The 13,517-nt window shown below is 45.3% G+C and overlaps 2 protein-coding genes across 4 annotated transcripts in view; one reads left to right on the top strand and one right to left on the bottom strand.

The window, feature by feature from the left end:
* Nucleotides 1-13,517, bottom strand: part of LOC131919654 (disks large homolog 5-like) — a 406,205-nt gene that overhangs the window by 313,897 nt on the left and 78,791 nt on the right. The gene's annotated exons all lie outside the window — the stretch shown is intronic.
* The window catches only part of LOC131919649 (disks large homolog 5-like), a 36,199-nt gene continuing 31,360 nt past the window's right edge, over nucleotides 8,679-13,517 (top strand). For both annotated transcript variants that reach the window (XM_059274026.1, XM_059274025.1), the window contains exon 1: nucleotides 8,679-8,840. The gene's annotated coding sequence lies outside the window, so the exon portion shown is untranslated. The remainder of the gene's footprint in view (nucleotides 8,841-13,517) is intronic.

Raw genomic sequence — 13,517 nt, 5'->3', positions numbered from 1 at the left:
AGTTGGTCCAAAGAGGGGTGCCAGGGATACATGAGCTCCCTCAGTGGGCCTAGAGTTATAGATTAGCTCTCTAAGAACTTCCCAGGAGTCTGTGCCACATATCTGGGCCCACCAGAAACCTATAATGACATTTCTCCTGTCTTCACAACAGGGATTCACATATTTGGTGTTTATTGCTGCACAGAGGACCAGAGCACACAATGAGAATTTGCAGGGAGGAGTCCCAGTTTCAGGATGGCTTTATAAACTCCACTGGGAATTCCAATGTTCCACCAAGATGAGCACAGTGCCCAAGAAGCCTGCTGCTCAAAGTGGGCTTCCCTGGCCTCAGCAGTGCCATCTGCTGGAACCTGTGTAAAATTCTCAGACCATGCCACAACAGAGCCTGAACACTCAGGAGCACATAGACCCACACAGACACAGACACACTCACACACACACACACACACACACACCACATACAATCAAGATCCCCAATAAATATAGGGAGGTGTCACTATTTCAGAGTATAAGGCAGAAGACCAGAAAGAAGCAGTGAGGAGCTCCAGGCCTTCCTGCTACAAATTGAGATGGATGAATGGGACAAGGCTCCTTGCCCCAGCTGCCTAGCTGCTGTTAGGAGCTTTCAGACACAAACATCCACTGGTCAAGTACAAAGACTCACAACAAACTAACAGGACCTAGCATCTCCCACAAGCCAACATTTGTCAAGGCATCTTGAAATGCATGTTGAGAGCTCACGCACTACTGTCCCTATCCCCAGACTATGATTCAGGCCACAGGCTCTGCTTTTCATTTGGAGGAAGCAGAACAGCCTGTGTCCCCATCTCACTCCTACCCAGGGTCCAAGTTCTGCATCTTGAATGCACTCAGGAAGTTTAGTTTAGGCACCAGGACACCCTGGATGTACAGTCTCCTGTTCCTCAGGAAACCTGGGCTTGATACTGTGGTATCAAGATGGTCAGCAGAGAACTGGGCATAATGACTACCTGTTGTTCAAATCCTTGTTGGTGTAATTGGCTAAAATTCCACGCAGCTCATTTCTCTTTCTTGTCATATTATGTAGCCGGCTTGTGAGTTTCTCTGTTTTTTTCATCTGCTGCTCCAGCCCAGTGGAGGTGGAGATTTGGGATGGTGCCTCCTCTGTAGTCCCTGCAGGTAGATAAAGAAAAGTGAACTTGTATACTTGAATGGCTTAAGGTTAATAGAGTCCATGATGAGTCCCAAGAAGCCCGAGGAAGAGGAAATGCTAAGGACCCAGTGAAACTCTCAAAGAGCAGGGCAGCTATCCTCAAACTGGTACCCATGATCTATGTCTCTGTCCTCAACCAGCAAGGCTAGGCTTGTGCCTCACTCCCTAGTGCAGTCCCCTGGCCCTGGAAGACATAATGTATCCCAGCCATGCAGATTTGTAGGACAGTGTCAGCTCATATCTGATGTGATGCAGGTAACTCTCGATGTCCCTATAGTTTAGCAGCACCAAGTCCGGATCACACTTGCCCAGGACCAAAGCATCCGAATGTCTGAGGCCCTGGTAGATGGCCAGGGGAATTGCCCTCCCTTTTTATTAGCATCAGATTCCCATGGAAACTGTAGGAATCCACTAGGATAAAGTGAAGCAATACCCTACCCAGAGAGGGACAGCTCATTAGTCAATCAGTTCCTTCTGTCCCTCTTTGCCAGTCTGAATGAAATGAAGGAGTTCCCAGAAAAGCACCTGCAGCCTGAATAATCCATGGCTTTCTTAATCTGACCATAAAAGACTCTTGACTCTGGGTCTGCTCTTAAGAAGCCCAGAGAAACAGGATAGGCCCATTGCTTCCCAGAAGCTCCCAGATGCTGAGCCCCAGCTCAAGTTCACCTCTTCCAAGAAGCTCGCTATCCCCTGCTCAGGATTCATTTTCTTCACCAAACCATTTATTTCTCCAGGTTTGACACTAAGACCAAAGGCAAGCTTCCTTTGCCTCTCTCTGGTCACTCCATGTTCTCTATTCTCTCTCCCAAGCAGCCATCTCAGCCTTACACACATGTCTATGGACACTGAACAAATACCCTACAGGCATTTGGTGTTGCCACAACACTGGTAACATCACAGAGAATACCAAGGGCTCTCCAGGATACAACAGAATTTCCAGAGAAGGGACTACCAGGGCCATCTCCATGAGGCCTCATCTATCAACTAACTAGCTCTACTGCAATGCACAAAAAGCCATGTTGCCCTTCTAAGGAGACTTCCAGAAACATAAGGAAAGTACTTCAGTACATTGTCTTTACAAAGCCACAGATCTCTTCTCTCTGCTTCATTTGAATATTTTTACTATTCATATATTCATGTATGGGAAGTTGAAGTCTCTATTCCAAACACATCCGATGAAATGGCTCATCAATTCTTCAGATCTCTAACCAATAACATGAGAAATAAAGGTTGCTAGGGTATTAGGTCGGGATGGTGGAGAAGAAAATCAGTCCCCTGATATGAACAAGCAAATTGTGGAGAATCCCCAAGGCTGTTATAGTATGTGGGTATGTTGAAGGTTGTGGGTGCCTTGTCAGAACAAAGAAAGTCCCATAGTTAATGGGGAAAATTACCCCAAATCATCAGCAGAATACATTACAGCCCTCATGATGTGAGCAAATGTGTGATCAACTAGTGACATGTCAGGCTGGAGATGATAAGGACTGGGGCTCTCCAGGTGAGCCCTGAGACACAGGAGCAAACATTCCCACAAGTGTAAGGCTCCATTCCTGCCTGAGTGCTTGTGGAATCTGAAGAGAGACGAATGGCTAGTGAGAGGCCACACACAGATATGCAAAGGCATGTACAGAAAATCAAATGTGTCCTAGTCATGGGGATAGTATGTAGTGTGTCACTGCTGTGGTGTTTCACCTAGAGCTACACAAGAGCCAAATTCCTTGACTGGAGCCTCCTGTGACAATGCACATGCCCTTAGGAAAGGTGACACAGTCCGCTTAAATTACAACATCCATCAGAGCATGAGAGAGGCAGGCGAAGGGCACAAGAGGACAGGTTATTAGGGGTCCTTCACCATAGACCTTTCCCACAGAAACACTTCACACTTTTAAATTTATTGACAGTTCTGAAATGAATAACTAGCACCATGTTTGGTCTGGATTGAAAATTCACCAGAAGTCTAGACTGTGGGTTCAGAAGCATACTTGGTGGATCCCAGAACAAATGAGTGATGTGAGGCAAATTATGTCCTTTAAGATGTTATATCACACTGACAAGTCATGCTAGACAAGGTGAGCTATCTCAGTAATACCCAATTCTAGAAGTCAAAGCACAGCACCTGCCCTATACGCTACCTCATCTCAGTTAATCCTTACACACTGCAGGATGCTCAGATAGTGACTGACAGGTGAGACTTTGCCCAGGCAGGTTCTAAAAGCCCAGACTTGAGTCTCCCCCTCTGTGGATGTCAGTTCTGCCATCTCTCTATAGAGGGGTGGATGTCTTAGAAGTCAGCTGGTTTCTTCTGTCTCCCTAGACAATGTGACACAGTGGACAGCTTCTTAAGGCTTACTCACAGTTGCAGAGGATGCACATTGGCTGCAGAGCCCTCAGCCATGTGCTTTCAGAGCCTGGAGAAAATTGTTACTGTCCATAAGCACTCAGGCAGTATAGGGATGCCAAAGTCACTTGCTCTATGCTTCAGAGTCTCATGTTAATGGAGAAGCCATACAGGGGCAGAACATAGTCACTAGATTCACTAAGCCATCCTCACTGACATTCCAGGACATTCAGAGCTACCAGGAAGGGGACAGTCTCAGTCCAGGTCCACTGAATCTAACAGTTCTCAGGCTGAACTGATCTGTGTACCACCCACAACAGGGAACTCAAAACTTTAGGGATCCCTGGAAGACAGTAGCACTTGGTGGATCCTGCCCTGCTAGTGGTTATAATGTAAAGTATCAGAACCTATGGCTTTGCAAGGGTACTCCCCTTTCCTTATTATTACTGGCACACAATGAAAGGACTCCAGTGAATGTGAAACACAGTCCTAGTACAGAAATCTCATTAGTTCCTCTGTGCCTCCTTTCCCACTCAGAGTGAAAGCACAGGGTACCCAGCAAAGCAGTTTCAGCCTTTCAATTCCTGACTCTGCCAAACGAATCATCATGGATCCTTGATCTGGGTCTGCTCTTTAGGAACCCAGAGAATCAGGATAGGCCTATTGCTTCCCACAAGCTCCCAGTTCCTGAGTCCTATCCCTGGAAGGCTCAAGCCTAAAAACATCCAGAAAACTCCACAGCCCATTCCCAGAACTCACTGAGTCTTCCCCAGGACAACTTATTCCCCCATGTTTTCCAGGGAGATCTAGGACCAGCTTCCTTCTGCCTCACTCTGGTCTCTCCATGCTGTCCATTCCCTCTCCCAAAGACCTCTGAGTCTGGATAACATTTCTAGAGACCAAACTTGTGGTCAGTGAACCAATGTCCTAAAGAATGTTGGTGCTACTTCAACACTAGTGACATCACTGGGGATTCCAAGAGCTGTCCAGGATACAACAGAATGCCCAGCAAAGGGTCTGCTGATGTCATGGGGCACAGTCTTTTGCCTCCTTGCTAATTAGTTCTCCATGAACTGACCAGAAGCTGAGGTTTCCTTTCCAGGAATCTCTTTTGTGACACAGGGGAAGTCATTCAGCACCTCCTCCTTCCAAAGCTAGAGATTTCTTCGGCTTCATTAGAATCTTTTCACTACTTTACCCAAGGGTAGTTGAACACTCAGTTTATAAGCACTGCCTAAGAATGACTCTTCCCCTCCTTAACATCCATACCTAATAGTATGAGAAATAAAGCATGTCAAGGAATTAGATCAGGATGATGTGAAAGAGGAGGGTTGAGTTCTTTGAAGTGAGCAGCACCTGAGGAATGCTAAGGTTAAGGGAAGATGGCCACTGAGAATTTGTAAGTGAGCTGAGACTGTTATGAGACCCTAACTGTTCTAGAATTTCCTCTCTACATGTCTAGTGTATTAGCCAGGGTTCTATAGAGAACAGAAGTTACAAAATGAATCTCTCTATGGAAAGGGTATTTGTTAGAATGGCTTATAAGCTGTGCTCTTGCTAATCCAACAATATCTGGCTAGGAATGGAAAATCCAAGAATCCAGTAGATGCTCACTCCACTAGACTGGATGTCTCGGCTGGTCCAGTATATGCTGGAATCCTAAAGAAGTAGGCTTTAATGTCAGTGAAGGAATGGATAAGCTAACAAGGAGAGAGCAAGCAGAGAAAGAGTAAGAGCTTCCTTCTTCCATGACTTCTATATGCTTCCAACAGAAGGAGTAGTCCCGATTACATCTGGATTAAAGATCTGAATTAAAGGTGTGACTTCCTACCTCAAAAGTTCAAACTAGAAGTAGATCTTCCTACTTCAAAATAAGCATAAATCTCCCACAGATGTGCCCTCCATTTTTGGTTGTTAGTTAATCCCAGATATAGTCACATTGACAGCCAAGAATAGTCATCACAGTCTTATTCCCCTGTTCACTAATATTCATGAGAAAAGGGCTCCCTTAGAGAGTGATAACAAGGAGTGAAGATAAATATAAATCATACCTAAATCACCTGTAGATCTCATGGTCATGATGACTTTTTGTGGCCTCTTTTTGATCATGGGTGGCTAAAATAGGATGAAATACCATTCTTTGCTTTATTGGGTAGGAGGGGATTAGATAGATAACCAGACACAAAACAATGTGGTCTCTCTCTATAACTGAAGATTTTAAATTCAAATAATTATGTTATGTCTGGTAATAACTGTGGTGGAAAGGTTCTAAGAGATAGAAAATGGTTTCTCTTCAAAGAAAAGAGAAGAAAGCAAACACACTGTACTTGTCAGAAAGAGCCATGTGAATTTGGACTTGAACTCCTCCAGACCACATCTTGCTCACTCCATGCATTCTGAGAAAGAAAAACCTTAATGTCCCCTAACTATGTTGGGACTATGTGGACACCTACTTCATGTTCTGGAATCACTGGGTCACCTCGGGATTGCAATTCAACTTTCTGAAGACTTGTGTGTAGCTTCTCACTGTGCTATACCATTTTACATTACCAGAAATGTCTGAGGGTCCTCATTTCTGCAAACCCTCCATGAGGCTGATTTTAACTCAGAGTTATCAACTTTGAAGAAAAGCAGATACTGAATGTTACAGACACAGCACATGGGGAGTAATTTAGACCCTAAGGAGCCTAAGTGGGGTGCGCTGAGACAGCCCCCTTCTCACACCACAGCATGGCTAGGGGACTTCTGCTGGACTGAGATGCAGCTGGAAGCACACTGCAAGTCAGAATCCCTCAAGGACTAACATGCAGGCCAAGCTCCAAGGCCAAGGTTAACTGAGTCAAGGTTAGACAAAGGGGTAAAGCAAGTGGTAGCAGGCAATGTGGATGAGGACAAAACAGGATATAGAGAAGACACAGCAAGCCACCTGACCATTGAATGTGCAGTCACCATTCACCCAGAGCAGACAAGGACACAAACCCTCAGCCAGGCTATCCTGCCTCTCAGACACCTTGATTTGCCACAGTGACCTCCTCCTAAACTTCATGTACCACATTCCTTTGGTTTGCTCCAAGGATTTCTGGGCAGATAAATATTTTTTTCTCTACAAATACCTGAAAACCACTGAGGTACAGTAGTTTTTGTCCCTTTGTTCTAGTGAGGTAGGAGGACATACGGAAAGATGGGCAGCATCATACAGTATTTGATGGATGCCAAGTGAGGGGGCACAGTACTTTTTCAACAAAGTTGGTTCCATCATCATTAAAGATGAGGAAGTGAATATATAAATATGTAGAAATAAAAACAAATAAGAGAGTTTAAAATCCACAGTACAAACACACACCTAGACCTATAAGCACCTGTACTCACAAACACATACAAATAATTATCCCTATACATACAGGAAACGTGGACACACACACATATACATTCATCCACACATGGTCACATACACACACAAAGGAATACTACTGTGTAAGCAATAGACAGTATTCACACAAACACACATACAGAGGAGAAGTTCACACACACACATACATACAGAGATGCACAGAAAAGCACAACACACACACACACACACACACACACACACACACACACACACACACACACACAAATACTTGCTGAACCTAGAATGGTCAATGAGAAGACTGCTGTTCTGATGTAGGGTGAGGTAGTGGGTCCTCTGTGCTGTCTACAAGGCTCTTACACCCATCAATGCACTGCTACCTCGGCCTGCACTTACTTTTCCTTGAATGAATTTTATCCATCACAAAACTCACTGACGCCACAGGTTCCAAGTTGACCCATCATAGTCTTTTCATTAAACTTATCCTGGCTCCTCCACAGATGACCTTGATAGCCTAAGAAAAATAAAGTGACCCACGGTCAACACCCGGAAAATTTTCAACAGATGACAGTGCATATGATATGAATTCAGCCCAGTGTCAGTCAGGAGGAGGCCAGTGACATCACCTGCAGTGCTTTTCAGGAACACAGCACTCTGCACAACTATGAGAGGGAATCTGTTCTGAGACACAGCCATGCACATGATATAGTCAGCAACACAATGTCAGCAAGGAGATGCACTGTGGGATTCCGTGTTGTGAAGCCAATGAGACAAACCAAACATTTCCTGTGGTGTTAGCTCTGTGCACTGAAAGGAAAGAAGCCTACTGTTTATTTTTAAAATAGCTGTATTATTTGATTTTTGTTATTTATTAGAGAACACATTAGCATCAAAACTTTAAAGTAAACAGACAAAAGAGAAAGCAAATGTGTCCTTCCTCTTTCTGAGCAATTTAAATGTGTAACATTGGATTAGACAAAACAAGACAGAAGGTCTACCTTGGAGGACAGGAGATCCAAAGAGTGCTGGCCAGCTAGATTAGCCCAAAGAGAAAATTTCAGGGTCAAAGACCTGGGCTCAAGGGAATAAGGGAGTGAGCAACAGATGACAACACAGATTTCATTATGTAGCCTCAGAACACACTCACTAATGTACACATTTACACATGCCTGCATAGATCACACATGGACCACAGAAATCAGAGTGAGCAGAAAACAATAAAGAGGATATCATGCTGTATGAACAGTTGAATAAAATATGCACATCAGGTCTTTCAACTGATACCCACTACACGGCTATCCATCCCTTAGGGACTAAAAATTCCTAGGAGAGCACACAAGTTATTGAGACTCTGTTGAGGTGATAGCAGAAAATGTGCTCATATAGCCTCAAATCAGTCACCCTAACAATCATCTTGTCAAAGTCCTCCCACATCTATGGTCATCCAGTCAGCTCCAGACTGGAAGCTCCAGGATGGGAGAACTGTCCAGCACCACGCACAGAAAAAGGACTGAAAAGGTGGTACTCAGGCTTCTGTCACTATGAACCAAGAGCTTGAAAGAGGAAGAGAGCACACTGGGATTCAGGAAAAAAGGAGAAGACCACATGCCACCCAAAATGTTGACAATGAGAACCACTCACTTGGCACTGGGGCTGGACTCTAGGCCTTGAAGGCTGCTTCCTACCTGTGATCTCACAAGACCCCTGCAAAGCAAATGAGCCACAGGCCACTGACATCATCAATGAAAGCTTTGTGTTGTTCCCTAAGTACCTCCCTGCATAGCAGCCCTCTGATCATAATGACATGTAGGTGTGTGATATGTGGCTGACCCAGCTCTCTGAATGTACTGCAGCTTCTAGGAGAGCAAGAAGGTTTGCTTGACAATTATCCAGTTTCTTGCAAGAGGCTACCTCTCCAGAAAGACTCGGGAATGATCACAGAAATCAACAATTAGATGGTATGTAGGTGGGAGTCTGGATGGATGGGTGGATGGTTATATGGGTGTCTCTATGTTTATGGTTGAACAGGTGGGCAGCCTGTTCCCACTGTCTCAGCCTACCTGCTGAGGGTCACAGATCATCTCATGAGCCTCCATCAGGAGGCTCTTCAGATCCTCACAGGACTCTTGCAGTTCAGTCTGCTCCTTCCACAGCAGTCTGTTCTTGAGTCTCAACACATGTACATTCTCCTTCCGATGAGTCCAATCTTGGAGGATCGGGCCATGGATTTAACTGAAAATCCAAAAAAACGTGGTGTGTCCCAGCCAGCCTCCATTTGCCCTTCCTACGTCCAAGTTCCACCAGTGCTGAAAAGTCCCAGATGCCCAGAGAGCCCACAAATGGAGCTCTCAGTAGCCAAGCCAGCATCACTTAGATGCAGGCCAAATCCAGAGAATAACCAAATTGCAGAAAGATTCAAACTACTTCTGAAAACCCTGATGCCAAAAGGGATCCTGTGCCTCTGAGAACAGCGTGCAGTCCACACCTGTTCTTAACTGTTCATGATATTGGGAAAGCAGCAGCAGGTAGAGGGAAAACACTCTCAAAGGAGGGAAAAAGCTCCAACCAGAATCAGTTCTGTCTATGGCTACCATGGAAACCAGCTCTGTGAAGCCCTGGTCAGAGCTCCAGAGGTCCTAGGATACCCGACACTCTTCATGGTGCAAACCATTTTTCTATTAAGGGTCTCCCAAGGATGACAGGACATCTCTTGGAGGGACTCAGTGTCTTTTCACACTTAGCAAAACTGAGTTCAAGTGGCACAAAGCCAAGGACCACATGTCAGACTGCTTGTTAAGAGGCACACAGGCAAGAACCAGGGCCCTCACTTTGGGTGAAAGAGAAAGATGGTAGAATCAGTCCCTCCCAAGATAAATCCTGCACATACCTGTAGGATACATTCTCCTCAATCAGCTGTTTGACCTTGTTCACACCGTCACAGATCTCCATGGGCAATTTCTGCAAGTCTGACATCACCTGCTTATGCTCCGTTTTTAGCATCCCAAAAGAATTCAGCCTGTAGTAGGGCATGGCCCCTGGAGAAAAGGACCCCATGAACACAGGCCACAAGGATCATATGGAATCAGGCTATGTTCTGGACACCTCAGCCCCATGGATGCCACAGCCTGGCACTTATACACTGGGACCTCCTGGTGTTTATTAAACTTCCTATCATGTCCTCAGGACAGAAGAAGAAGGTTGTTCAAGAGAGTTATCCAGGGCTGCATGAGCACCCTCAGTGAACTTGGAGCTACAGATTATCTACCTAAGAAGTTCCAAGGAGTCTGTGCCACATATCTGGTGCCACCGGAAACCTATAGTGACATTTTTCCTGTCTTTACCACAGGGATTCTCATGTATGGCTGCCTATTGCTACACAGAGGACCAGAGCATACATTGAGTATTTCCAGGGAGGAGTCCCAAATTCAGGAAGGCTTTATAAACTCCACAAGGGATTTCAAAGTTTCACCAAAGTGAGAACAGTGGCCAAGATGAATCTCCCTGGCGTTATCACTGGCATCCCATGGAAAATGTGAAAACGGCAAATCCTCAGGCTGTGTCACAGAACCTAGACTCCAAGGAGTACACACACATACCCTCATGCCCTCTAAAACACACACATTAACACATGCACACATGCACACACACACACACACACACACACACACACACACACACACACACACCACATATACTCAGAATGCACATGTAATACAGAGAGTTTGCACTGTCTCAGAGTATAAGGAGGAGCCAAGAAAAGCTTCAGGCTATTACTTCCTACACACCCAAACACACCACATACAGTCAGGTTGCCCATGAAATGCAGGTAGGTGGAATTGCCTCAAAGTATAAGGAGGAGGAAAAGGGAGAATCGGTGATAAACATCAGGCCTTCCAGCCACAAACTGAGATGGATGAATGGGACCAGGCCCCTCCAGTTCTGCCAGGAGCCTTCAACACATAATCAATCATATGTTGGTCAACTACAAAGACTCACCACAAACTCACAAAACTTAGCATCTCCCACAAGCCAACACCTGCCAAGGCCTCTTGAAATGCATGTTGAGAACTCACACACTAATGTCCCTATCCTCAGAGTGTGATTCAGACCACATGGTCTGATATTCATTTGGATGAATAAGAATAGCCTGTGTCTCCATCTCACACCTACGCAGGGTCTGTGCACTCAGGAAAATTAGTTTAGGTACCAGGACACCCTGGAGGTTCAGCCACCGGTTCCTCAGGAAAGCTTAGCTACACACTGTAGGGTCAAGATGGTCAGCAGAGAAGTGCACATAATGACTACCTGTTCTGTAAATCCTTGTCTGTATAACTGGCCAGGATCCCATGCAGTTCAATTTGCTCGTATGTTATACTCTGTAGCTGAAGGGTGAGCTTCTCTAACTTTGTCATCTGCTGCTCCTGCTCAGTGGAGGTGGAGGTTTGAGTTGGTGCCTTCCCAGTAGTCCCTGCAAGAAGATAAAGCAAAGTGAACTTGTACACTTGAATGGCATAGGGGCAGGAGAATCCATGCTAGTCCCAAGAAGAAGCTCCAGGAAGAGGAAATGCTAGGGCCCCACTGAGAGCCCCAAGTAGGTCAATTATTCTCAAATTAGTACACATGAGTTATGTATCTGTCCTCAACCACCATGGCTAGGCATGTGCCTCCCTCTCTAATGCAGTCCCCCAGCCCTGGAAGGCATAAGATAGCCTAGCCATGTAGATTTGGAGGACAGTGTCACCTCATGTCTGATGTGGTGCAGGTAAGTCCTATTGTCCCTAGAGCATAGCAGTACTAAGTCCTCATCACATGTATCCAGGACCAAAGTATCTGAAAATCTGAGACTTTGATGGACGATCAAGGGAGTTTCCCGCCCTTCTTATTGGCATCAGATTCCCATGGAAACTGAGGGAATCCACTAGGATGAAGTGCAGCAACACCCTACCCAGAGAAGGACACCTAATTAGTTACCACTTTGCTCATGCTGGCCTTCCTTTCTACTCAGAATGAGATTAAGGATCTCACAGAAAAGCCACTTCAGGTTTGAATATTCATGGCTCTCCCAAACTAACCATCAGACATTGTTGACTCTGGGTCTGTTCTTAGGGAACCCAGAGAAGCAGGATAAGTCCATTGCTTACCAGAAATTCACAGATACTGAGCCCCACTACTGGAAGGCCCTGCTCAAGCTGCACCTCCTCCAGAAAGCTCCCACCCCCTCCTAGGACTCACTGTTCCCTCCCCAACCATTTATTTCTCAATGTTTTACACTGAGACTGAAGCCCAGCTTCCTTCTGCCTCTCTCTGGTCTCCCCATGTTCTCCATTCTCTCTCCCAAGCAGCCTTCTCAGTCTTGCTGACATGTCTATGGGCAGTGAAAGAACACCCCACAGTCACCTGGTGTTCCTACAACACTGGTGATATCAAGAGAATGCCAAGGGCTCTCCAGAATACAATATCTCGCCCCAAGAAGGAACTATTGGGTTCACGAGCAGTAGCCCTCACCTCCCTACAAACTATATCTTCTGCAATTTACTGGAAGCCATACTGCCCTTCCCAGGAGCCTTCCGAAAAATGTAAGGGAAGACCTTCATCACCTCCTCATTACAAACCCAGAGAGCTCTTTTTGCTATATTGTAATATGTTCACTATATCATGGACAGGAAGTTGAAGACTCACTTCTAAACACATCCCAGGAAATGGCTCATCCAACTCGTGAAACCTCTAGTCAATAACACAAGAAAAAAAGTTTCTAGGCAACTAAGCAAGGATGGTGGAGAGGAAAGTTCAGTCCCCTGAAAGCAACAAGCACCTTGTGGAGGATGCACAAGGCTGTTAGTGTGGTGGGAGATTGTGGGGTTCTTGTCAGAACAAAGATAACTTCCATAATTGATGAAAATTACCCCTCACCTTCAGTACAATTCATTCCAGCCATCATAGCTAACAAAAGTGTGATTAACTAGTGACATGTCAGGCTGGAGATACAAGAACCAGGGTTCCCAAGGGAAGCCCTCAGACACAAGAGCAAAAACTCCCATGAAGAATGATGGGCCATTCCTGCATTAAAGTTTGAAGAAAGAGGAATGGCTATTGAGAGGCCACACACAGATATGCAATGGCATTTACAGAAAATCAAATGTGTCATAGTCATGGGGATAGTATGTAGTGTGTCACTGCAGTGGTACTTCACCTAGAGCTACATGAAAGCCAAATTCCTTGATCTGGATCCACCTGTGACAATGTGCATGCCCTTAGGAAAGGGGACACAGCCAGCTTAAATTACAATATGCATTGGAGCATGAGAGAGGCAGGCAAAGGGCACAAGAGGACAGATTTTTAGGGGTCCTTCACCATAGACCTTTCCCAGAGCCACATTTCACACATTTAAATTTACTGACAGTCCTAAAATGAAGAACTAGCACCATGTTCAGCCTGGATTGAAAATTCACCAGAAGTCTAGACTGTGACTTCAGAAGTGTACTTGGTGGACCCCAGAAGAAATGAGTGATGTGGGGTAAACTACGTCCATTTAGATGTTATATCATAATGACAAACATGTTAGGCAAGGTTAGGTATCTCAGTAATCACCAATTCTAGAAATCAATGGACACCACCTGCCCTACACACTACCTCAT

The sequence above is a fragment of the Peromyscus eremicus genome, chromosome 9 (assembly GCF_949786415.1).
Source record: "Peromyscus eremicus chromosome 9, PerEre_H2_v1, whole genome shotgun sequence".
NCBI classification, from domain to species: domain Eukaryota; kingdom Metazoa; phylum Chordata; class Mammalia; order Rodentia; family Cricetidae; genus Peromyscus; species Peromyscus eremicus.
This window is presented reverse-complemented; position numbering and strand designations above follow the sequence as displayed.